At 36.8% G+C, this 27,124-nt stretch overlaps 1 long non-coding RNA gene across 2 annotated transcripts; it reads left to right on the top strand.

Annotated features, from left to right (window-relative positions):
* The first annotated feature begins 1,329 nt into the window (after nucleotides 1–1,329).
* LOC138707802 (uncharacterized) lies at nucleotides 1,330–26,452 on the top strand. Of its 2 annotated transcripts, none has more exons than XR_011334366.1 (7): nucleotides 1,330–1,493; nucleotides 14,804–15,005; nucleotides 17,957–18,043; nucleotides 18,326–19,561; nucleotides 23,644–23,787; nucleotides 24,850–24,900; nucleotides 25,014–26,452. It is a non-coding gene; the product is annotated as an uncharacterized lncRNA (long non-coding RNA). The 2 variants fall into 2 exon arrangements; XR_011334365.1 differs by having other exon boundaries at nucleotides 1,340–1,493; nucleotides 18,326–18,541.
* Nucleotides 26,453–27,124: the final 672 nt, after the last annotated feature.

The raw sequence follows: 27,124 nt of genomic DNA, 5'->3' as shown, positions 1-27,124 counted from the left end.
TAACATATTTTGTCGTCTGCTAGGAGAGAGATCTGCGATGATGAGGCGATAGTAGCGATCCTAGTGGTGGGCAACTACCCATGTTTGCATTTTTACTACATATTGAGCTTCGCGACTATATATATAGTAGACTGTGATGTAATACTCTATATTATTTTATTAAGACAAGAATAAAACGACTTCAATGCCCACACAAACTTTATTTTCCTTATTTTGGGGTTCTTGGAAACATGTTTCTATCTTTCAGTTAATTTTGTTACAATAAAAAACACTTTAACAACACATTGATAAATACAATTATTTATCTACAACGTTGTCTGTTGCAATCCTGATGTCATAACACTGTCTTCTTTCTTCCTTTTAGGTGGATTGGTTCTGCTTGTTGGTCTTGATTGTGAAGTGTAATTACTTGGCAGAATTTGGGATGGAACTGACAGATTTCAGTCTAAAAATGCCAGAAATTAAAATAAATATATTATAATAACTTTTCTTACAAAACAATTGATAAACTACACAGATTAATTTTTGATCCTACAGAATATATCAATTGTTACCATAACAGATACATTCTCTCGGACCAAACATTAATCTTTACGTAAATTCTTCGCCCAACATTGCATATTACTGTGGAATCCCGGCCACCAAGTCACTCAATTCAGTGCGCTCCTTGTATAATGGCAGTTGACTTAATATAAATGTCAACATACATGTCGAACTTGGAGTCAGTCACAAAGGGAAAAATACTGGATGAGAGGGATTCGATCCGGTGCTGTGGATTGGACTTCGGCGTACCTCAATGGTTAGAGGGCTTGGTACATAGAACCAAGGACCCGAGTCCGATCCCCGACGCCGGAGCGAATTTTTCTCCTCTAATATGACTGTATAAACTGCCATAAAATTAATCTACTAAATTCTTGAATTTATAATTTATAACTTTTCTTCATTATAATAAATCCACAACTAACTCTAGAAGCAAATGCAATACTTACAGATTTTTCTCTCTCGGGGAGAAAAAAAAAATTCAGTTTCATAATTTCTGCACTCAAAAAGTGCACAAGCTTTTCTAGACATATCTCATGAATTAACCTGGAGCCATAGAGAGACTGGAGCGAAAAAGTAATTGAGAATCCTCTGGAGAAGTACATAATACTGTATTTACAATATACACGCGCCTAGCTGTTATATTCTCCGCACCAGGTATAGCCACTGGGTGCGCTGTAGTAGTTGTCCTGCGATATAGCTAAGAGATGACTGTCTTCTCCTTAAACGTCTTTGTTGACCCAAACAAAAAAGGGACATAGTAGGGAAGTGTTCTGTTCATTTATATGTTGGTCACCATGAATCCGTTGAAAAACAAATGTGTTAATGTAGAGAAATGCGTCTGCCTCTTGGTACTGCGGGTGATTTTAAGATGTGGTGTTGTACTGACAGTAAAAGCTATTTATGTAGTTTTTTTAGACTAATTTTTACGGTATAGATATGGAGATCGAAAGGTAAAATAAGTGCGTGTGTTGTTTAATGCATGTTTTAAGTTATAGTATAGTAAGTTACGTATATGGTTTTAATGTCATTTGAGCTTAGGGTTCGTCTACTGAAACTATAAGGATGTAGATAATTCGGTTAAAAACGTTAGTCATTATGAAGGACAGTAATGACATCATCGAGAATCAGTGATAGGTTAGGTTTGACCGTTTTTGGTATGCCTTGCCAATTTGTTATTTTGGTAGCCATAACAAAAGCCTGAAAAAATCAAATCTAACCTTTTCCTAACCTGTCACTTTTTCTCGGTGAGGTCCGCTATATTGACCGCCTGTGGAGTAACGGTTAGCGCGTGTGGCCGCGAAACTAGGTGGCCCGGGTTCGAATCCCGGTCGGGGCAAGTTACCTGGTTGAGGTTTTTCCGGGGTAACTTTCGATGCTGTACCCCGGACTCATTTCACCGGCATTATCACCATCTCATTCAGACGCTAAATAACCTAAGATGTTGATACAACATCGTAAAATAATTTACTTGGAGAAACGAGAGTTGATCGACTTCCGCCGATTTTTAATAGAAAATGGCCGAATTTCTAAGCGATTTATTGTGGAGATGCATTTTAAAATTTAAGCATTATGCTGGTAATTGTTTCAACTAAACTAATTGTACCAACGATTTAGAAAGAGAACGATTTTGAGTGGCCATTGCGCCGCCATGTTTGAAGAAAATTGAACGACCGTCCGCCATTAACTCATGCGCCCAAAACAAAGTGGGCGTGGCGATAAGTAACATTGCAATCGCCAGCTGTCAAAATTTCGTTTGCATATATCAACTGATGTGGAAAAACCTAGTATTTCGTCAAATATGTTATAGTAACTTAATCTAAAATAAAGACCTTATGTACGCTAAATTCAAAACACTTGAGCTATTCCTAGAAGGAAAGCTTAAAAGAATAACCGAAGCAAAATTTTCATGTACGTATGACAAGAAGTCCTAGCAAATATAGTGAAGAAAATGTTAATATCCCTAGGTTCTTTTAAATGCGACCTTCAAAATTGCCTATAAAATGAACGAGTATGATTCGGATGATTTTATTAAATTCTTTTCCCAGTCTCTACACGTTGCAAAACTATATATTATACCATAATATATAGAATGAAAGTAGGCCCTAACTGTAGTAAACAACCTTTAGCTCCAAGCTTGTAACTTTGGTAAAACATGACCAAACACGCGTTCAGTTTTTTTTTTTTTTTTTTTTTTTTTTTTACAGTAGAGTATAATTATCGAAATGTGAACGTGAGGCCAACAGCCGTCTTGTCTGTCTGAGCCTTTCAAGAGCTGTGGCACCACAGATTATTATTAGTGTGTAATTGAGCATCCACGTGCAATAATGGGGTAAGTAGTTACGAAATATATTCATACTTACCTCATTATTGCATGTAGGTGCTCAATTATGTTCTTTCATGTCCTTCCAGTCAAAATACTAACAAACAATACGGCCTACCACAGAGTCTTGCGTTATTTTGGATGCGAGTGTCGAAATACAATTTTAATATTTTATTGCTATTACTGGGTTTGAAACGTAATTGTAGCGGTTTTATCCGTATTTAGTTTAACTTTATTACTAGCGAACCATTTATTTGATTAATAGTTTGTCTTTGAAATAGGCCTACTTTTTACAAGCTACAGCTCATCGTCTTCTTCTATAAGCAGTAAGGACACAAGGAACAGAAATAAAGGATATTACATAATTTTGTTCATTAAGAAAGCACACAACACTTAAAGATTTTTCTTCAGAAAATATATTAATTACATATTAAATGTAAGAGAAAAACACTTCTCAATAATTACAAATATAATAATAAAAATAATACACTGCAACTACTTACTCATTAGGTACATACAACAGAGAAACCTACACTTTTCCTTTAGAAAACAAAGATTTGTTAAATCAGTGGGTAAAAAACACGACAAGGCATCCCACGAAACACAGCTTCCTCTGCTCTCCACATATGTACGTGACAAGGAGTAAGAGGCAGTTGTTGACAAGGCAGTACAAAAAATTGCTGGTTTTCCTGCACATTTACAGAACAACATGAACTCCAGATCCTCACCTACGAAACGTAAAGCTTATGATATAATGAAGACAGTGTTAACCTCATTTTTTTTTTTTTCAAGAAAATGCAGTTCCCCAAAACTACAGTAAATAATTTAGGGACTTGAACAATAGGTTGTGTGAAACTGCATCATAAATCATAAACAAGTGTTTTGATAGAGTACTGAAAGAACTTCTAGAAATTAACAGCTCGGAGAGACACTATTTGTCTCGTTTCATATTTATTATCCACTGTTTCAACAGTTCCTTTTTTTTTTTTTTCAAAGGGAATCTGCAAGAAAAGAAAATTAATATACACACCGCATGGTATGCCGGGCGTTGTTACACGTTTATGCATGAAAAAAAAAAATGCTGCTAATTAACAAAGCTATGGACTTAACTTCATAAAATTTAAATCAAATATGATATATCAGTTGTCTTTTTCCTTTTGATATTGCAGTTATATGCAGCACACACAACAGACATGTTTTTTCTTAGTTCTTACCTCCGTATACACAATATTGTAAGCAGACGAATTTTTACAACGGTGGGCGCTTAGTTCATATCTGCCGTGTTTCGCGGTGGCACCGCAAAGAGCGCTGTACAGGACAACATGGCCACGCTATATTCTTCTCTTTCTAACTCGTTGAATTGTACAGGTACCGGTATGTGGCAAACGAGCTAGAAATAAGAACTTCTAACTCGTTGGTGGCAAATTACCTGTGAAATGACATGTGCAACGTAATGCGAGTGCAAACGTTCTGCTTTCTAGTCAATGAAACGATTGTAGTCATATGAAACACATGATGCGAAGAACGCAGAACTGTTTTTAATTCAATACTACTCACTGAAAAATACTCAACTAGAGCACATAATACTAGAATAAACACAAAAATATCACGACGAAACTTACATTCAAATCCCGCCATTATGACAGACACCGACGCACTTCTACTGCCAACGTAGAAAACAAAAAATCACAATCTCTTCACGACGGCTACACTCAATGGCTACCACCTTCATCAAAACGCACACCGCCGGGATAGAGTGACGTAACATCACAGTCTAGTATATACAGTCGCGAAGCTCAATACGTAGTAAATATGCAAACATTAGGTAGTTGTTCACCCTAGGATCGCTAATATCGCCTCATTACAGGCAATGCAAAATAGAACCGTCACAGTCTATTGTTTCTAGCACCCACAAAACTCAAGCTTCGTGACTGTATATAGTAGACTGCGGTAACATCTTCAATCACAGCTTGAAAGGATCTCGCAGCAGCCGCGAACAATCCATCCGCCATAGCCTAAGCAGTGGCGGCTCGTGATAAAATATATGTGTTCACAATTTTGTGTTCCAAAATCGAAGAGAATTTGAAATCGTACGTTTAGCCTAATATAAAATGTCATTATTCAAATATTTCACTATCGAAAAAAACCGTATATAAATTCAAAAGAACATATAATAATAATAATAATAATAATAATAATAATAATAATAATAATAATGAAACAGTCTTTTTATTTCTAATTTTTCCTGGTAAGCCAGTTTACCCAGTTCTTTACTGTTCCAAATTACTTGAACAGAGTTTATTGTTTACGTTTGTTAAAAATGAATACATACAACAGTGCCGTTATTTACAAAAGCGTGTGTTCAGTAATATATTTTGGTTCACAACACACTGATACACTATAGCCTATACCAGTACTGTAATCCTATTCCATAGATTGATTACTATAAATAGCCTACATGCCAGTAAATATTATTCTTAAATATTATACACTACCATTCAGATACTGAAATTCATACCACCACAACATTCAGCCAGCACGTGTTTGAAAGCCAAACTATGCTATTATGCTGCTGACACTGAAGTATAGTAATTCACAAACTACACTCTCGTAGCAGCACTGTACACACAACAACATAAACGTTCCGACAGTGATATGCTGACACCTACAGACTAGAATACAGACTATTAAATTTCATCCTCGAGATATATCACGTGAACGATAGCATCGATGCACCTGACATATGTAGGATACAAAGAGTTTGTAATATATTACTAGAGACACCAACGGCGCTAGTTTCGCGTACAAAATTGAACCGCTGTTCGGCCGCCATTAAAGGGAGTTGATGCTTCGCCGGGAGTGCGAGCAGTTCATGCTTATTGAGGAGTACGAATAAATATAAGTACACTTGAAGGGAAATAATAAGAAAATGGTGAAATACTGCGCCGCAAATAATTCTTCGAACATAGTTACTATTGTAGGATGCTCAGGAAAGCATGCATATCTTAATATTTGAAAGAATGTTCCAAATGCAGTTCCTCCTTTGAATGTGTTTACAGAATGTCGGAATATTTCTTGGATAAAGTTTTTCCAGAAACAAATTAATCAGGTTTACAAGGTTAATTTAACAATGTCTGTAACGGTTAGGTGCCATCATATTACAGTGGATTATAATAGCAGAGTGCATAAGAAAATCCTCAGACTATGTCTAAAACTGTTTTGTTTCACAATAAATGAATTAATAATGTAATTTCCGTATTGTACAGTATGTACTTCTAGTTTTTGGTTGTATTAAATGCAAAGAAATTAGTGAAAATATAGCTGATGGCCTAGTTAGGCCTATTATTACCACTACTACTAGGTCTACTATGACTACTACTACTAGGCCTACTATTACCACTACTCCTAGGCCTATTATTACCACTACTAGGCCTACTATTACCACTAGTACTAGGCCTACTATTACCACTACTACTAGGCCTATTATTACCACTACTACTAGGCCTACCATTACCACAAAAACTAGGCCTACTATTACCACTAATACTAGGCCTACTATTACCACTACTACTAGGTCTACTATTACCACTACTAGGCCTACTATTGTCACAAAAACTAGACCTACTACTACTGCATCTACTATTACCATTACTACTAGGCCTACTATTACCACTACTACTAGGCCTACTATTACCACTACTCCTAGGCCTATTATTACCACTACTAGGCCTACTATTACCACTAGTACTAGGCCTACTATTACCACTACTGCTAAGCCTATTATTACCACTACTACTAGGCCTACCATTACCACAAAAACTAGGCCTACTATTACCACTAATACTAGGCCTACTATTACCACTACCGGTACTACTAGGTCTATTATTACCATTACTACTAGGCCTACTATTACCGCTACTAATTGTATTAAAAAGTCTGTACTGACCTCTAACTTGGTGGTCATCAACTACACAATGAATAGATTGTTTTATGATAAAATTTATTCTCATTATATTTTAAATCTGTTTCCAGAATTTTTATGATCTCATATTTCACCACTAAATATTTTCTAAGCACCATATACCTTCCTCTTCCTTTGCATGAAAGGACTGAAATATAGATCACTTGAAATATTACAGTAAATATCCATTATTATGTCCTTAAAACAATACTAGTAATACTGAAAATTAATGCTGACATTGCCATTATTCACTATTTCACATACTTATCCCGAGTGTATATGGGTGATTTAATTTATTTTTTAGAATATCGCCAAAGATGAACCATTATAATACTTTAATAAATATAGCGCTCCTCTGCCATTCATGTTTATTTCATCACCACTCATCCTTTGTAAAAGATGTTTAAAACAGTGTCTATCACCAGGCTACATCAATGTATTATGGTACTGTTTTCGAATTTCGCGCCGCAAACACTCCCTTTAATGGCGGATTCTAGCCGATTCAATTTGTGACATTTTTCTTGCCTGCCACTTATGGGTATGTGTCTCTAGTAAGTATTACAAACTCTTTGGTAGGATAGCTTCACTGTTCACTTAATGCTTTGTGCTCTTCACGAGTCATAAGCGGCCAGCGAAAGACAATTTTCTCCCGCGCATGCGGGAAGTTTAAAATACTCGATTCTGATATTATATATTCTCAGTACGTCAATACGGTATTAAATAATAAAACTAGTCGTGCATTAATGGAAACAAGGTGTTCACGTGCTCTTGTGCTCTTATTGACGCACCGCCACTGAGCCTAAGTATTTACAAAGGTGAACACTGAGGTCTTCCTTGCGCACGTCAGACGTCCCCTAAGATCGCTCCAAGCATTCTCGATTAAGTTCGTGCATGCACCGTTCTCCGGATCAACAAAGTTAAGGCTGTGATTGGCCTTCATATCTTCTCCAGCAGTCCGTCATTATTGTGGTTTGGGCGGCGACATGTTTCCGAATAAGACGAAGCAAACTATCTTTGTCCCTCTTATTACTGGGACAAATCTCCAATTCCACTTCCTTTGTCTCACGATCTATTATACCCAAAACACAAAACGCTCAACAACACTACCGGCCTGAAATTTCCTACACCCAATCTTGGATTCATCAATTTCCACTATATGATTCTGCCCTCCAATCTTAGGTTCGTTGTTATAACACCGATCCAGACATTCTGAAAGAAAAATAAAACTTACAGCAAAAAAAAAAAGCCTAAAAAACCTAACCTAACCTGTCACATTCGTCTATGCAACGCATATTAAAAACATAAACTAACCTAACCTAATCACAGATTCGCCTACAAGAGGCATAACAACAGCCTAAACTACCCTAACCTAACCTGTCACAGTTTCCTTTATGCAAGTCATAATAAAAGCCTAAACTACCCTAATCAAACATGCCACTAAAAGCCTGAACTAATCTAACCTATCACAGATTTTCCAATATAAGGCATAACAAGAGCCTAAACTGTCAAGTTTCGCATATACAAAGTATAATAAACGCTCAAACTACTCTAACCTAATCTGTGGCTAAAATCCTAAACAAAATCAACCTAACCTGCCACAGATTTGCCTACACAAGGTATATCAAAAACCTAAACTATCCGAACCTGTCCTGTTACAGTTTCGTATGTGCAAAGCATAATAAAAGCTTAAACTAACGTAATCTGTCACAAACTCGCCTATACAAGGCATAACAAAAGCCTAAACCATCCTAACCTAACCTGTCATAGTTCCGTATATGCAAAGCACAATAAACGCCTAAACTAGCCTAACCTAATCTGTCACTAAAATCCTGAACAAAACCAATCTAACCTGCCACAGATTTACCTACACAAGGTATATCAAAAGCCTAAACTATTCTAACCTGTCCAGTCACAGTTTCCTATATGCAAAGGACAATAAAAGCTAAACGTAATCTGTCACTAAAATCCTAAATTAACCCAAAGTGTCACCAAAATCCTAAACTAACCTAATCTGTCACTAAAATCTTAAACTAACCTAACCTGTCCCTAAAATTCCAAACTAACCTAACCTAACCTGTCACTAAAATCCTGTACTAACCTAACCTAATCTGTCATTAAAATCCTAAACTAACCTAATCTGTCACTAAAATCTAATCTAGCGTAACCTGTCTCTAAAATCCTAAACTAATCTAACCTAATCTAATCTGTCACTAAAATTCTAACCTAACCTGTCACTAAAATCCTAAAAAATCAAATTTAACCTGTCACTAAAATCCTAAAGTAACCTAACCTTTCACTAAGATACTAACCTAACCTGTCAATAAAATCCTAAACCTAACCTAACCTATCACTTAAATACTAAACTAACCTAACCTGTCACTAAAATCCTAAAGTAACCTAACCTATTACTAAAACACTTAAATAACCTAACCTAATCTGTCACTAAAATCCTAAACTAACCTCACATAATCTGTAACTAAAAGCGTAAACTAACCTAACCTGTCACTAAAATCCTAAACTATCCTAACCTAACCTGTACCGGTAACTAAAATGCTAAACCAAACTAAACTAACTTATCCTCTCACTAAAGTCTTAAACTAACCTAACCTATCACTGAAATCCTAAACTAACCTAACCTGTCACTAACATCCTAATCTAAACTAACCTAACATGTCACCAAAATTCTAAACTAACCTAACCTGTCACTAAAATCCTAAAGTAACCTAACCTGTCACTAAAATCCTAAACTAATTTAACCTGTCACTAAAATCCTAAACTAACCTAACCTAACCTAACCTGACCTGTTACAGCTAATTATGTAAGGGATAATAAAAGTCTAAGCTAACCTAAGCTGTCATAACACTCCATTTTCTTACCTCTACACACTTCCCTCAGGTATGAAAACCAATCCGGGATCATTGACTCTGCTACATCTGCTATATTCGTCTTATTGCACTCCCTTATTGTTTGGTAGTAGAAAAACGTAATTGCAAAACCAACCGTACATTATAAGAAGAACTCTCTTGGTCGACAATCTCGAATGACAGAAAAATGTGTTATTTGCAGCAGACAACTTAAATGTTCCATAAACCTTATGCCCGGCATATTTTTTTTTTTTTTACAAATAAATGAACTGTATTTGACCTTCCTGCGAAAGAGAGGATATAGCAATTCCGCACAAAGTGGACACTCCATATTTTCGGGAAGCAAATCTTTTCCCCAGCATCACAGTTGCACTTCATTTTCAGTATTAACAATGTTCAGCTTAGTAAGATTAGGACAACCACCTGCGGCAGCCATTTCGATAGCTATGAATATATTTTTAAATACCCACTCAAACATCCCACTGAAATATTGCAAACTAGCGTGAATCGTTCATAATGTCTCGTAAGTTATGTTGGTACGACATGTAAGACCGCTGAAGGTGCAGGAAGAGAAGTCTCTCAATCCTCATTCAACCACCTAGGCCTACTTAAATAAATAGTGACCAACGTTTTTTACCGAATTACCAAACGAAATAACAACTAAAATTATAATGCAGTTAACATCTTTAATGAAACAAACATATCATCTCTCTAAAAAAAAAAAAAAAAAAAAAAAAAAAATCCCTTACAAATTCAACAATTTTCACCGGAACTACCTTAGTGCTAGTTTGACTACAGTTGCCTGTTGGTCACTCATGTTACGGTCACTCACAATACAATCTGTCATCCTCATATAAAACTGAAATCTAAAGCTGTAAAAATTGTTATATTGCACTTAGTGTTTAACCTATATTTCTCTGGCAGAATTATAAACATTCAGTTACACATTTAAATTTTCATTTTGTGCGAATTCATTTCTTACACATATGGAGAAGCTACTATCAAAATATTATAAAAGTTACTCAACAAATGGTGTAAGTATACGCCGAAGAAATTCTGATACCATACCTTGTAGCATTGGACTCTAAACCTTTAACATACTCTCCTGTAAAATTTTGCGTGTGTGGCTTAGGACTATAATATCATTCTCACTCCTTCATTTATTAAACCAACATCCTTCCGAAGTTGGTTGGCACAGAAATTTTCAGTATAGACTTGGAGAGTGATGAAAATCTATCATTTAAAGAATTCACAGCAGCAATAAAATTGTCATGGCAACAGCTTAGGCACACATTGTAAGACACTTTATTGGCCAACTTAACATTAAGATGTCCCAGTTCACAGAATTTGCTTTTCTATCTTAATATCTTCATTCTATAGACCAAACATTGAATGAGATTCTCAGATTGATGGAAAAATATGCCGAGCTTGAAGTTATCACTTAAAACCATCATCTTTGACAGCCACCACGTCCTTCATTCCAGATGCCTGTCGACTAATATCACAAAATTCTGTAACTCTTTTTAATGTCTGAATTCAGTGCCAGTGGATTGGTAACTATTTTTTTCAGGTCTCCATTTTGTACAATATAATTTATTTTCTTATTACACACTTTCTTTTCCGTGGTGATTTTGGTAATGGCTGTTAGGCACGAGCAGTAGCTTTACCAAGTGAACAAGAATTTTCGTATACAAAGCCTACTGAAGATGTTCGATTCTGAAGTGCCATCCTTTTTTTTTTTTTTTTTTTTTTTTTTTAGTGCACTGTGTCTTGAAACTCTCTCCTTTGTCACTCAATTTAGCCAGTTTTTGCTTTTCTCTCATCTTTTCCATAGATTGTTTTTTTTTTTACTTGTATTCATCATATACTTCCCTTCATTCATTGTGTTCTGCCCAAGGGCAGGTCTTTCACTGCAGTCCCCTTCCTCTATGTCACCACATATGATCCATATATCTTAATGTCGTCTATCATCTGTTATCTTCTTCTGTCCCAAACTCTTCTCCTGTTCACCATTCCTTCCAGTGCATCCTTCAGTAGTCAGTTTCTTCTCAACCAGTGACCCAGCCAATTCCTTTTACTCTTTGTGATCAGTTTCAGCATCATTCTTCATTCACTATTTCCATCACAGCTTTGTTTCTTACTCTGTCTGTCCATTTCACATGCTCCATCCTTCTCCATATCCACATTTCAAATGCTTCTATTTGCTTCTCTTCACTTCGTCATAATGTCCATGTTTCTGCATCATACAATGCTACACTCCACACAAACTACTTCACTAATCTCTTCCTTAGATACTTGCCTTTACCTTTTATATTCTGCCTCCACTTTCTCATTTATTCTACTCCAGACTATGTTATGGCTGCAAATTAAAACTGTGAAATGAGTGGTAAAATGAAGTGATTTTGCATATTCTTAAAATTTCGTGTCATTTGGAAAGTATTACTTCTTTTCATTACATAAACTGTCATGTTACTGGAGGTTGTGTGTAAAAAAAATACCGGTATTGTACTTTATTCAGTCCTTCACATTGTAGCCTATTTTGGGAACAACTTTGTTGTTGTACATCTTTCTCAAATTCTAATTTAGATCTGGACACAACTGTACTGTTAATAACATTAACAAAAATTGAAACTTAACTTAAATAAGAATGCTTAGGTTATGTAAAAGCACTCAAATTAATGTTCTTACTATTTTATTCAATAATTCTTGATTGAATTAAATTTTTTGTTTGTTGAAAGCAAAGATGATGTTTTAAGATGAACCTTTCCTTGTTTCTGGTCACTTATGGTGCAACTTAAACTTAACTTTTATAGACTTAATGAAGGGTATAGCACAAAAATCGAGTGAAATTAAAACCTAGTGTTCGTTTACTTCATATGCTTGGTTTGTTCAGGCTCTTGGCATGCCTGGTGTATATGCTTTTTGGACAGATAGCTACACAATTAGATTTATAGTGGGCCGAAGAAAGGACTGCTTTCCCACGTAGTGCAACATAATGGTGGTGCCACTGGTTACACGATGATTTCGTGTGAAAATGTCTGACAAAATCATTGGTCAGGTAGGCTATATAAGAAACAAAGGTTTTTTGACGCAGATCAGTTGGGTTTAAAGCTATCACAGTTATCACATTTTGTCTTTAGACTTGCGGTTTAAAATTCGGAGGTTATTTTCAATAATTTTATTACATTTTTTTTCTCCCATGTCTTGTGTGTGTCGGGATCGAAGATTTTGTGCATATTGTTATTAAATTTGGTGAAGATTGAATATGGGTTTGCAATTGAACTGATTACATCAGCTTCTTGTCTATGCGGATGACGTGAGTATGTTAGGAGAAAATCCACAAATGATTGGGGAAAACACGGAAATTTTACTTGAAGTAAGTAAAGCAATAGGCTTGGAGGTAAATCCCGAAAAGACAAAGTATATGATTATGTCTCGTGACCAGAATATTGTACGAAATGCAAATATAAAAGTTGGAGATTTATCCTTTGAAGAGGTGCAAAAATTTCAAATAAGCTTGGAGCAACAGTAACAAATATAAATGACACTAGGGAGGAAATTAAACGCAGAATAAGTATGGGAAATGCCTGTTATCATTTGGTTGAGAAGCTTTTGTCATCTAGTCTGCTGTCAAAAAATCTGAAAGTTAGAATTTATAAAACAGTTGTATTACCGGTTGTTCTATATGGTTGTGAAGCTTGGACTCTCACTTTCAGAGAGGAACAGAGATTAAGAGTGTTTGAGAATAAGGTTCTTAGGAAAATGTTTGGGGCTAAGGGGGTGAAGGAAGTTACAGGAGAATGGAGAAAGTTGCACAACACAGAACAGCACGCATTGTATTCTTCACCTAACATAATTAGGAACATTAAATGCAGATGTTTGAGATATGCACGGCATGTAGCACATATGGGCAAGTCTAGAAATGCATATAGAGTGTTAGTTGGGAGACCGGAGAGAAAAATACCTTTGGGGAGGCTGAGACGTAGATGGGAGGATAATATTAAAATGGATTTGAGGGAGGTGGGATATGATGATAGAGACTGGATTAATCTTGCACAGGATAGGAACCTATGGCGGGCTTATGTGAGGGTGGCAATGAACCTGCAGGTTTCTGAAAAGCCATTTGTATTGTATTATTATATTGAAGGTTGAATATGTATGCGCCAGTAGAAAATATTCCTAAAATACCTTGGAAAACACTAGGATTTGTAGAATGGAGTAATGGAATTGGATGTGATTACTGGGAGAGCTGTATGACAGGATTTTCAGTATCACCAACTGTGGAGAATGGTGTGCATGGATGTGATATGAACCTAACTTCTGACATAATACTACTACCTAATCTAACCTAACATAACCTAATTTAACCTCTGTCATAATAGTACACACCTAATCTAACCTAACCTCTCACCTATTACATACCTAATCTAATCTAACCTAACCTCTCACATAATACTACACACCTAATCAATTTTGTTTGCAATGTTGCGTCCTTGCTATGCCGAGTCGGGAGCCACCCAGTGGTTAAAGCATGAAGCATGCCAAGAAGAGTACAAGATGGCGACTCATTTGAAGCACTCCTCATTGTTTATACATTTTGCTTTTGAAGTGCATTTTGTACAATAATCAATGTGTTAATGGGGCATGCTTCTGTACAGGGGCAGCGACATTTCCTCTAAGGTTAGAGCCCAGTTTAGGTGTGTGTGTGTATTAATCGAAAATTAAGGACTAGAAAATATTGAGAATAGGACGCATGTTTATATGACATTTTTTCGATTAATACACAGACACTACTACTACTACTACTACTACTACTACTGATATGGACTAACAGCCCAATGTTGGGCCCTAGCCTCCTCTAGCTTCTCCCTCCATTTTTCCCTATCCATCGCCATCCTTCTCCATGCCGTGCTTTCGAAGAAGAGTCTGGAGTCAATAGTAACTGCATCAATCCACCTATCTTTAGGTCTTCCATCAGGTAATACACAGACACACACACACCTAAACTGGGCTCTAACTTAGAGAAATACCGCTGCCCCTGTACAGAAGCACACGCAAACATTTTCAACCTTCAATTTACATTTTTTATAACTCTTGCTTTTGCATTCATTGCAGTTTTCATGGCAGTTGCTGACTTTCCAATCGAAAGTGTTGGCTGTAGAATGGTTGATGATAGAGTGTATACTCTAACTTCTTCTGAAGTAGTTTATTCTTAACATCAGAAAGTGCTTTTCAAGACTAAGGGCAAAGAAGACAGAAGCGAACTTTTGAAATTATTGGTCTCTGTTGTCACAATTGTGAGTCGGTCTTTGAAAAGGTCTGTATGAGCAAAGTTTATCATTTAAGTCCTGTGATGCGATTTCTAATTAGCAGTTACAGTACCGTTTATGTTCTAAATTGAAGTGATGAAAACTAAAGCAATTCATGTACAGTCCTCAAATGTGAATAATGTGTTGATCCACAATTGCATCAGTCTATACATGTTTTGGAACATCTTTTAACTTCCTACCTATTTCTATTAAATAATGAGGTAATTTCATAGCAGCTATGTACTGGGTGAAGGGCGAACCTCGAAGCACATTTTAGTGACATGCTTATAGCATTACAGTGTAGAAATAATTATACAGCCACATTAAATTATTTTTCAGAATATTGTTAATAATTATTAAAGCATGCATCAACAAATACGTAAAATATACGAACAAATTTCACCTGGTTCATTATTATTTGTCATACCAGTCAATTTCAGTTTAACTAACTTCATAATATCGTCACTGTTTTTAAATGAACATTACTGTTTAGCTTCGAAATAGCCTATATGCATGATGATGAGGCCTAGGGCCTCACGCCTGAAAGGTCCTCGTGACTACGAGTATTTAAAATTTAATTTTTCATTCAGATACCTATGTTTCCTTTTATTTACGTAATATTTCTTCTTCTATTTCCACATTATTTGCATCCTTAATGGAACAATTGACATCAGAGTCTAGCTTTCAAAGTGCAGTCAAGAATGCATTCATTTCTTCCTTCTCACTCAATTGGCTTTCTTGGAACACGTATTTCCATTCCTTTCCCTCCACGTGCAAGTTCGATCAAAACTGAGGAAATATAAATAATAATGATGGTTTCACAGCCTATCACCCAAGCGAGTTGAAGTTGTGAAATACTCAAAGCTTTCGACTGGTTGACTCTGTAGCCATCTTCAGGGAATTGATGATGCCGTTGTCTGAATGTCGTTATATATATAAAATGGTTCGGTCAAATGATGCAGGATTGGCTAGTGGTGAACCAATCTGGGACCGGGAATTCTGTGTGTTCATAAGCTCCGCCCCTACCGGGGTTCGTCTTGTGATGTTGGCGGATGGCAAGCTTGGATCAGCCGGCTGAACTAGGTGCAGATCCTCGGTACTCGGTGTAGGATCTCGTGAGGGCTTCAGTTTGTTCAAGGCCGGGGTCCATGCCTTGCTGAGTTGCAGGCCACCATCCCTATTGAAGTTGTTCATTTCTAATTTAATTTCAATGGCCTCCAGGATTACTTGTTCCCAATAGTGATTGGATTTCTTGACGATCTCAGTCTCGTCGATCAGGATCCTTTGCTCATTTTCTATGTTGTGTTGAGCCATGGCGGATTTTTCAGGGTAATGTAATTTGAGGTGTGTCTCTTGTGTTCTTTCTGTCTGTTGTCTGTAGTGCCACCAGTCTGCCCTATGTACGTTTGTTCGCATTCATATGGGATCTTGTAGATTCCAGGTGTTCTGAAGCTCTGGTTTTCTTTTACTGGGCGTAGCTGGCTCTTAATAGTGTTGAGTGGTTTGTGGATAGTTTTGATATCATGTTTCTGAAGAATCCTGCTGATTTTATAAGAGATGTCCTCGCAGTACAGAATGAAGGCTTTCTTTGTTGATTCTTGTTTATCCGGTTCTGTTGTGCAGCATTTTGCCATGGCCTGTTTCAGGGCTTGTTAATGTCCCTCTGGTGGTAATCATTTTGTAACAGGGTTCTACGAGGTGATCTATTTCCGCTGGTAGGTTGCTGTCTGAAATAACTATTGCTCAGTGTAGAAGACTGGAGAGAATGGATTTCTTCTGAGAAGGATGGTGGCGACTAAGCACATTTAAATATAAATCCCTGTGTGTAGGTTTCCTGAATACTCTGTGTCCTAAAGTGCCATCACTCTTCCGGTATATACGAACATCCAGGAATGGTAGTGCCCCATCTGTTTCCATTTCCATGATGAAGAAACAGAATGCATGTACAAAATGGATGTAATTTGGCCTTCATTCAAACCACATTCCATATGTAAGTACACATGTTCATTAATGACCTACAACACATTGTTGACCCATATGCAACTGAAAACAAGTGACTGAACTGTTACAAATACCGTACTGCTAAGTTCACTAGTAGTTAAAGTGATATGATAGATATTTTGATGGCTGAGAACCAGACTATTCTAAGTCCAACTTTTTATAAGAAAGAAATCTGCGCTTCATTGTGGTCCAGTTCTTCTCTGCATATATGAATCGAACAAAATTGTAAATGTTCCTGTCCATAAGGTCGCTATGGAGCTATTCCAAATTGTTACATGAAGCTTTGAATGTCAGGAGCTTAAAATAGCTCTCCTGAAAAAAAAAAAAAATAGTAAAATGGACTTGGAAGAGTCTGGTTCTGGGCCATCGATTTACTGTTACCACATCCCTGAAACTCAAAATCACAAGGTAGTTCTAGTATATTGGTTTCCTGCTCATTCGTAGGGCTATACTATAAGAGAAAATGCTTAAATGATATGATTTCAAACATTAGATGTGTTTACTATTAAATAAAACATAAAGGGTAACTCTGCACTTACTTCAAATATTGTGTTACTAGAGTTGGGGATTATAAATCATTCGTTACTCTTCACCCTCCATTGTACAAGACAATTAGATAAGAAACCCTTTTAGCATTTCATAAAATCTGTGTGAAATATGAGATTATGATAGATCTGACCTCATCTGACTTTAAAATAGAAATTTAGTAAACTTCTACTGTATTCAGGTGTAGTCTTCTTCAGGAATATTCGAAAATTCCTAAATGTGCAGTGAAGAAACTGCTCTCAATTCCAAAACATATCTGTGCTAAGTAGAATTTCCGCGATATATAAGTATAATATCGTCTCTTAAGGAACATTACCGCGTAACTGATATTTTTGGTCAAAACTGCCTTCCCCCCCCCCCCACAGTCTCTTGGTTTTTATTCATGGAATTAAATTAAACATTTGTATTTTAGGGAGAACTCTGTACCCCTGCAATTGATGAGCATGATGGTCACAATGTGAGCTCTGAGTCAGTAACGCCTGAGCAACTTGTAAGGAAGGTATGAATAATTTTGAGTTGTATTAGTTTTATTTTATATTTGAATTTAACCTTTATGTTTGGCCTTTGGTAATATTTTATACATTCCATACCTGAAATTACATATCTTCAGGGTTTCTAGTTTTTTAACACCTCTTATTATTTCATTCTTATTCTATTACACAGATACCACATATTAAAATAACATTAATTGACATTTCATTCAAATTTTCATTACTAATAAAGTTTTCATAGGAATGATAGTACAGTTTCTTCCCAACAATAATACTGTTATTTCTTGCAGCATCATTTGGAGACTATGAAACAAGGTGAAAGAGGGAGGTTTCCTGCTGTAGAGAGACAGTGTGAAGTTCTGCACAAAAAAATCCAGCTGAAAAGTTATTAATGCATCACCCATTTCCAGCATACTAGCAGAAATATTCTTACTCCACAGAGAACAGACATACATACTAAACAAAGACAACAACAAACACGCAGACAACATCATATATTGGCACAGGTACGTAGATGACATACTAATACTATACAAAGGAAACAAAAGACAGATCCAAAATCTACATCAACACATAAACAAAATATACCCAAAGCTACACTACACATTAGAAATTGAAAACAACAAATCCATAAATTTTCTAGACATCACAATAACAAAAGTAGACAACAAACACACATTCAAAGTATACAGAAAACCAACAACAACACGCACACACAACACATCCAACCACCCCACACAACACAAACAAGCTGCATTCCGAACAATGGTACACAGATTACTCAACATACCAATAAACCAACAGGATTACAACGAAGAGCTAAACACAATCAAATACATAGCACAAGAAAACGGATACAACCCTAACATAATAGACAACATAATACATAAGACAAAACATAATCACAAAAAACATATGAATACAACATAAACACAAGAACACAAAAAATACATCACACTAACATACGAAAACAAAAACACACACAAAATTGCAACCTCATTCAAGAAATTAAATTACAACATAGCATACAGAACAAATAACACTCTACAAAAACATCTCAACACACAAACAACACAAACAAACAAATACAACCACACAGGCATATACAAACTCAAATGTAACACCTGCGACAACTTCTACATAGGACAGACAGGCAGATCATTTCGAACACATTACAAAGAACATATCACAGCCATAACAAAATTACAAAACACCTCCACATATGCAGCACACATCACAAATGCTAACTACACCCACAGAGACATCAACACAGAAATGGAAATACTACACATCCAACCAAAAAGCCAGAAACTAAACACACTAGAACAATACGAAATATACAGACACACGAAAACACACCCCAACGAAATTCTCAACACACAACTCAATTTCAGAACACACACACTCTTTGACGCTACACTATACCACACGAACACACCCTCACAGAAAACAGAACAAGAGGCGTCAAGACCACCAACGACCAGTTCTGAGGATGACCCATAAATAGGTCGAAACATGTAAACAAGGTACGTTAGAATTTAACACAAGAAAGTATTATCATACATATTCCGAAGCAAATAAAGAGTAAAAAATTACAGTTAATGAAACATAAGAAGAAGGTAGTACTAGAAATATTACAATTTTAAAATACAAATGAATAAGACTCATACACATATATATTCATATTTGAGGTTTCGCTGTCCTCATTAAATACAGAGCAGAGCTAGGAGGTTCCACATTTGAATCCCAATACTGGAACGAATTTTTTTCAATCTAACAGAATAAGACCCATGTTATTTGAAATAGCTTGAATAAAGACAATTGACCAGCCTTTACATAAAATGTCTGTTGATTATAGCCCTTACAGTAGTCTGTCCAATATTATCATCATCTCTCTAGTGTAGATGCACAGCAGAGATCTGTTGGTTGTCTTTGACTCACAAGGGAATTTCATCTCGCTGGCGAATTAACTGCAGAATATGACTGACTTCAGGGTCTTCGGGAGATAGGTTCTCTAGTTGCAATGGCAATGTTGTATAACTCAACAGTTGTACCATTATATTTGCCATGTTTTGTAAATGACATCGAATGCCCACAGATAAGAGGAAATCATTGTTTCCAGACACCATATTATCTTTTAACAGAGTTCTGAATAGTTTTGTAAGCAGTGCTCTGCTCGTATGCCCAGATTCTGGAAAGATGTAAGGAGGTAGGACTTACATGGGTAACTCTCATTACATAAAACAGGGATGTCAAGCAGAAGTAGATTGTACCCTCTGACAAGGAGTCTAAGAGATCTTCCACTTACATAATCACATGCAGGTATATGTTTATAAGAGATTCACTGCTACACCTCGTTTAAAGGCTAGAAACGCCCACATTTGACATACCTGGCCTAGAAGATATCAATTTGTTACTTCCATCATTTCCAGACGTGTCTTCAGATGCGATTCATGGAATATAGTACTGCTGTAAGTTAAGCCTGATTAACAGATTACAGTCACAAATCGTTTGTACGTAGAGAGAAAAATACACATAAAAATAAACATAGCGAAGCAAAATTATGTCACACACAACAACAAATACGAGGCGCATCCAGAAAGTAAGTTTCCCGATTTTTTCCCCTTGAAAATAAACGTAATTAGCCATGTCAATTGCGCATGCGTAACAGATCTATGATGTATCAATCATATGCCAGCTGGACAGGTCCCGCCTGGTGCCAGTAGCGTGGCAGCAGTGGTCCGAAATGGAAGCTCTTATTCCTTCTCCCGCCGCCTGCGAAGTTCGGTCGGCGATAAAGTTCTTTAATGCACAAAGCATTGCGCCAATTGAAATTCATCGGCAGCTCTGTCAGGTCTATGGGCCGAACATCATGAGTAAGCAGATGGTGTGTCGCTGGTGTAGGCAGTTTTCCGAAGGTCGTCAAAGTGTCCATGATGAAGAGCGCAGTGGGCGACCGTCCCTCATCAATGATGATCATGTGGCAGTGCATCATGGAGAACCGTCGCTTCATGATTACGGAGCTGAGCAGCCATTTTCCGCAGATATCGCGATCCTTGTTGCATGAGATTGTCACTAAGCACCTGCTGTTCAAAAAAGTGTGTGCCAGGTGGGTGCCGAAAAACCTGACACCCGAACACAGAATGCAAAGTTTAGGAGCAGCACTGACATTCCTGCAATGGTATCATGATGACGGCGACGAGTTCCTCGACAGGATCGTCACGGGCAATGAGGCTTGGATTTCGCACTTCACCCCGGAAACCAAGCAGCAGTCAATGCATTGGTGGCATAGTGGATCTCCGGTCAGGACGAAATTCAAACAGACGCTGTCGGTACGGAAAGTGATGTGCATGGTGTTCTGGGACAGGAAGGGCATTCTGCTCATTGACTTCCTTCCAAGAGGTGAAACAGTGAATGCTGACCGTTACTGTGAAACATTGCGAAAATTGTGACGTGCCATTCAAAACAAGAGGCGTGGAATGCTTACTGCAGGTGTTGTGCTCCTCCATGACAATGCTCGTCCACATATGGCTCGGCGCACAGCAGCTGTTTTGACGGAATTTGGCTGGGAGTTGTTTCATCATCCACCCTACAGTCCTAATCTTGCTACCAGCGATTTTCACGTTTTCTTGCATCTCAAGAAATTCCTGTCCTCCAGTGAGTGTTTTGGCAACGACGAAGAGCTGAAGACATCTGTCACACGCTGGTTCCATTCACAGGTGGCAGAGTTCTACGACAGAGGGATACAAAAGTTGATCCCACGATACGACAAGTGTCTCAATTCTGATGGTGGCTATGTTGAAAAATAGCTGAAACATTGCTGTACCTGTTGCCAATAAATGTTGTCCTGAAAGCGTGTGTTCTTTTTTTTTAAAAAAATAGGAAATCTTACTTTCTTGATGCGCCTTGTACTACACACAGAAGGATTGCCAATGGGATCACCCATATCTAGCATACTAGCAGAGATATTTTTACACAACATAGAACAAACATACATACTCAACAATGAACACAACAAATATGCAGACATCATAATATACTGGCACAGATACGTAGATGACATACTCATACTATACAAAGGAAACAAACGACAAATACACAAACTACACCAATACGTAAACAAAATACACCCAAAACTCCAATACACACTGGCACTCGAAAACAATAACTCCATAAATTTCCTAGACATCACCATAACAAAAGTTGACAACAAACACACCTTCAAAATATACAGAAAACCAACCACCACCGCCACACACATACACAACACATTTAATCACCCCACACAACACAAACATGCTGCATTCAGGACAATGGTACACAGATTACTCAACATACCCATGAGCCAACAACACTACAAAGAAGAAGTGAACACAATCAAATACATAGCACAAGAAAATGGTTACAACCCAAACATAATAGACAACATCATAAGGAAGACAAAACAAAAACTCAACAAACACAAAAATACACAAAACACAACACAAACACAACAACACAAGAAATACATCACACTAACATACGAAAAAAAAACACACACACACAAGATCGCATCCTCATTCAGAAAACAGAAATACAACATAGCATACAGAACAGAAAACACACTACAAAGACATCTCAACACACAAACAACACAAACAAATAAATACAACCACACAGGCATATACAAACTCACATGCAATAGTTGCGACAGTTTCTACACTGGACAGACAGGCAGATCATTCAAAACTCGATACAAAGAACACATTAAAGCAATAACCAGAGGACACAATACATTTACATATGCCGAACACATAACTAATGCTAATCAAATATACAATAACATAAATACAGACATGGAAATCCTACACATACAACCCAAAAACCAAGAACTCAACACACTAGAACAATATGAAATATATAGACACACTAAAACACACCCTAATCAAATTCTCAATACACAGATCAATTTCAGAACACACACACTATTTGACACATTTCAACACTTTTCAACAATCGAACGCACCCACACAACAGGCAGCGAAGTTAGAGATGACGCCGAGATCTAGTAGGCTCTGAGGATGGTGTGAAGAAGCACCGAAACAGCTGTAAGCCCGCATGCTTACACAATTAACACGAGTAAGATCGCCATTTAATCAATTATTTACTTCTCTATTTCTCTACAATTTTCAATTTTGCCCTCCAGAAGACTGAATTCTTATATGTATGCACACAAGAGCACCTAATACTCCTAAAAAAAACTTAATGACTTCCTTTTGCTCTCCCCATGCGAGAGGACGTTTGATAAATCTTGGTACTAATGATGTAATAGCCTCTGTCACTTGGTGTATTATGCGACATACAGTAGCTTTGTCAACATTATTAACGTGCTGGTCAGCTGGAAGGAAGATCATATTGCAAAAAACTGCTGAGTGGTTAGAGCACAATTTCTAGGCAAAATAGGTCTGTTTCTCTGAATAGGGAACTCAAGTCTTTCAGCTATTAATTCTAACAGTGAAGTCGATGCATCTTCCTGCAATAGAAATTTTTTTTTTTTTAATGCAGAATCATATAAATCTTGAAAGGGATGACCCCTGCTGTCTCTTACTCTTCTACCTTCGTTTCCCAGGTACTACAAATACATAAGATGAGGTGTCAGAGCCATTTTGACGATTATTCTGATCACGGGTTTTGAATACACACGAATGCAATCAACAATGCATGTACCTAGGAGACCTTGGTATATGGATCACGCAGTCTGGTTGCATGTAATGTAAGTGATCGGATGTTATGACCATATTTTGTTGCAATAACATTGTTAGCTTCTTAAACAACCATTCATGACCTGTGAACTTTTTATACAGGTTAAATGTTAAAAAAATCTTAACCCAGCTTCATGAAATAGAAATTCTACTTAATAATGGTGAATTACCAATTTTACAGTGGTTAAGTTGTAACCAAGATTAATGCAAGCAGGCATAAGTTCAGTAACTTTTCGGTACCACCTCATGGATACTTCTGTTTCATGTAGGTTTAAAAGTACTGTAACATGTGATCTCATAAATATAGATAAGTTTATTTAAGAAATATTACCTTCTTTACTTAGATGAGGATCTTGGTTTTGCCTGCTTTGTTAGAAGTTTTGTTGCTGATGCTTTCACTGTGACTGGATTAGCTGTAGCTGTAGCTGTAGCTGTAGCTGTAGCTGTAGCTTTACTCACTGTGCTACGAGTGACTCTGTTTTTGGAAAATACAAACATCATATACATAGTCATACTTGCTTGTGTGTTTGGTAATGAAAAACTAACAAATGTAACAATTTTCGTTCAGAATCTATCTTATAATAGTAAATTTATACTGTAGTTCAGTAAGATAGTGAGCTAGTAAATTAATGGTTTAATAATTACAGTACCATGAATTTTGATTCAAGCTGAATGGATTCAGAAATGCTTTACAATGGAGCTTAGATTTTAGTAATTCGTTCTATACAGCTGTGACATTCATCAAAGTGATAATTGAATCATTCACATATTTTGATGGAATACTATGTTTGTTAACTAAATTATGATATGGTACTGTAATTAACAGCTAATAAGTTCTAAGAGCCTACTTCACAAGACAAGTTGACAAATAGAATGGGTGAATGTTACTTATGTCCTGACCGCTATACGAGACATAGGTCAGTTTTACACTAATCTAAACATATTTAGTATAACTTGTTGCTTGCTCAGAAGGCCTTCAAAGTCGCTGTAGAATGCTATTTTTCTGGCTTTAGTAAAAATAAGTGGCAGCAAATCTCTTTCTCTCCTTCAATAAAATATAATTTTCATTTCAGGCTGAAGAACTACTGAAGAAGGTCGATAACAGACCGAAACGTGTTAACCAGGTATGATAGAATTTAACACGAGAAAGACATATAATACATATTCCGAAGTGATATCGTGTTAAAAGTTGTGTAATCAAGATGTTTAATTGTACTTTTAAAAATTTTATTTACAGCTATCTGCTATCTCGTGCTGGCATTTCTCTTAACACGAAGAAGACTTGAAATGAGTTGAAGAGTGATTATGACGTTTACCTCAAGAAACTGTGTTTAACTGTGTATTTACATTTCTTTTCATGGTATGATACTGTATTGGTGATTCATACATGCAGTGAATAAAATAATATATTCCCCAAACGAGCAATTTGATTCTCCTTCTGTCTGTGCCATGTCTTTCTGGTTGCAGGTGAACACGTACTTGTCATGGCTCGTGTTCAGAGAAGGTCCTTCCAACATGATTTTACCGTCTACTAATTGCTAACCTTCGATGTGTTGCAGAATGTTATATTCAGGATACTTTGCATTTTGTCTCTCAGTATAATCCACAAATAACTGTAAATATGTGTGTGTGTGCGTGCGTGCATGTGTGTGTGTGTGTGTGTGTGTGTGGTTTGAATTTCTATAATTTTCTCGCCACCATGATCTCTCATCTCACTAGACACTGAGTTTCATGACTATTTCACTGTTTTCATGGATAAAGTCTTGTTTATTCCTGAAAGAACAATGGAAATGATTGAGTGATCTAATTTTATGAAAAATACATGTACGATATTGAATGATGTTAAACTTTTAAATGAAGTGAACAGATTATCTGCGAAACGTGAACATGGCATGGAGTTCTAAGGCCGCAGAACGTGCGCTCCCATCTGGCTGGCAACAAGATTTTTCCACACATTTCTGGCTTCTGCTTAGAAAATTTCCCATCACATTTCTTAGTTCTCTGTGTGAATTGAATCAGTCTCTTGATGGATACTAAAAGATACACGACTCTCAAGGCAATTCAGCAGAGCAGTTTGATTGAGTGGAGCAGAGGTACAGAATCTGATTTTTTAAATGACAGGTAGGATTGTCAATAAATTGTTAGTTTCCACACCTGAAATAGAATCTTTCAATTATTGATGGAAGTTGAGCAGTTTATACCTGGAAATGGGGAAAACAAAGAAAATTTGGTACTATTCTATGAAAATAATATAGAATCTGGCCTTCTCCTGATTCACGTTGGTGAAATGAACTCCCAAGGTCCAACTTAAAAAATTTCCCAGCATTTGCTTCGACAAATTATCCAAACCAGGATTTGAACCCAGGCCTGCTAGTTTCATAGTCAGACATGCTGACCACTATTTCTTAGGACTGAACAAGTTTAACAGTTACTCCTTCATATAATAAGTCGATAATATTGTATTCTCTAAAAATTCTCAATTCTTAGCTTTGACAAATAGTTTCATTATTTAAGAAGCATCTATAAGTTATGCTATGCAGAACTACTTGGATTGAACTATTCTGTAAAGGTTTTGTATAATATCTGTAACATGCTAACTCTGTACCATTCCATTGTAGTGGGCAAACGCGCAGTTTGGAGTGGAAGTATCAAGATACACCCCATTCTCCTGACATCATTCCGCATTTCTATATAATTCCTATTGACTAGGTGTGAAATTATATATATATATATATATATATATATATATATATATATATATATATAATAAGCAAAATCCAATTAGAGGTTAATTCGAAATACATTTTATTAATCATTACTCATGTATGGATATCCTCTGAGGTTCTGGCTGATATGTACGTCTATTATCAGGCAGTACATCTCATTTCATATGTCAGAGGAAGAACAATTGTTTGTATGCATCTGAATTCTGACTAGGGTAATATGTAGGGACCGGATTTTTATGTAATATCAAGGTGTGAAATATATACATATTGTGACGGCAGGCCGAATATTCTCGGCGCTTCAGGGAACTTAGTGCGCGTCCGGCAGAAGCAAGCTCCGTGGAGTGCTGAGGGTGCGGCGCGGAAGGGAGACGAAACACTGGTCGCTATGGTGTGGCACGATGTAAGGGGAACGGCGGCATGCTGGGCCGCGGCAGAGAGGTGGAAGTAAGCAGCTGCAACTGAGGGGCGAAATCCAGAGAAGTCTAGAAAGGCGCCATCTTCTCGGCATCTGTAGAAATCGTACTTTCTGGAAACTATGGTTTAGTTATAAATAAGAGACGCAAGTGAGCTGAAAGCAGTTGTTGCAGTAGTTGCAGTTTTTGGACAGCTAGCCAGTCAGTCT

Source organism: Periplaneta americana, chromosome 10 (assembly GCF_040183065.1).
Source record: "Periplaneta americana isolate PAMFEO1 chromosome 10, P.americana_PAMFEO1_priV1, whole genome shotgun sequence".
Taxonomy (NCBI): domain Eukaryota; kingdom Metazoa; phylum Arthropoda; class Insecta; order Blattodea; family Blattidae; genus Periplaneta; species Periplaneta americana.
Note: the sequence above shows the minus strand (reverse complement) of the source record. Positions and strands in the feature narration are given on the sequence as shown.